Source organism: Octodon degus, unplaced genomic scaffold (assembly GCF_000260255.1).
Source record: "Octodon degus isolate 3935 unplaced genomic scaffold, OctDeg1.0 scaffold00024, whole genome shotgun sequence".
NCBI classification, from domain to species: domain Eukaryota; kingdom Metazoa; phylum Chordata; class Mammalia; order Rodentia; family Octodontidae; genus Octodon; species Octodon degus.
Window position 1 is genome coordinate 6,360,400 of NW_004524600.1, and position 562 is coordinate 6,360,961.

Consider the following 562-nt stretch of genomic DNA (forward strand, 5'->3'; position numbering starts at 1 on the left):
ATGGAGCATGTATGTCTCTTGTGATCATTCTTTGCATTTGCAGTTAAACCTATTCAGCTGAGTGCTGTCTTGGTTTGAAAACAGGTTCCGAAGTGTATCCACCCTGTAACGCAGCCGAGTTAAAGTGGAAGTGTGCTGTAGGTATTTATTTTCATAATCTGCAAAACAGGTGATAGAATTTATCACATAGCATTTGTTGTCAAGATTAAAAGTGGTGGCGTGCGCCTGTGATTTCAGTGCTTTGGAGGCTGAAAACAGGAGGATCATTACAAGTCCGATCTGTGAGACTCTGTAGGCCCTGTACTAAATACATTAAAAAAAAAAAAAAAGATTAAAAGTGTTAATAAAGGTACAATACTTAAAACCTTTCATGGTAAATGTCAACCTTTATATTACTATCTCCTAGACTCTGATATAGGGTCTAAAGCAGATGTTAGAATTGTGTACCACCAACAAAAATGGAGATGGAGGACTGGGGAGACGGCTTAGTAGAATAAGTGCTTCCCTGGCAAGTACAAGGACCTGAGTTCAATCCCTGGTTCCAGAAAAAAAAAAAAAAAAA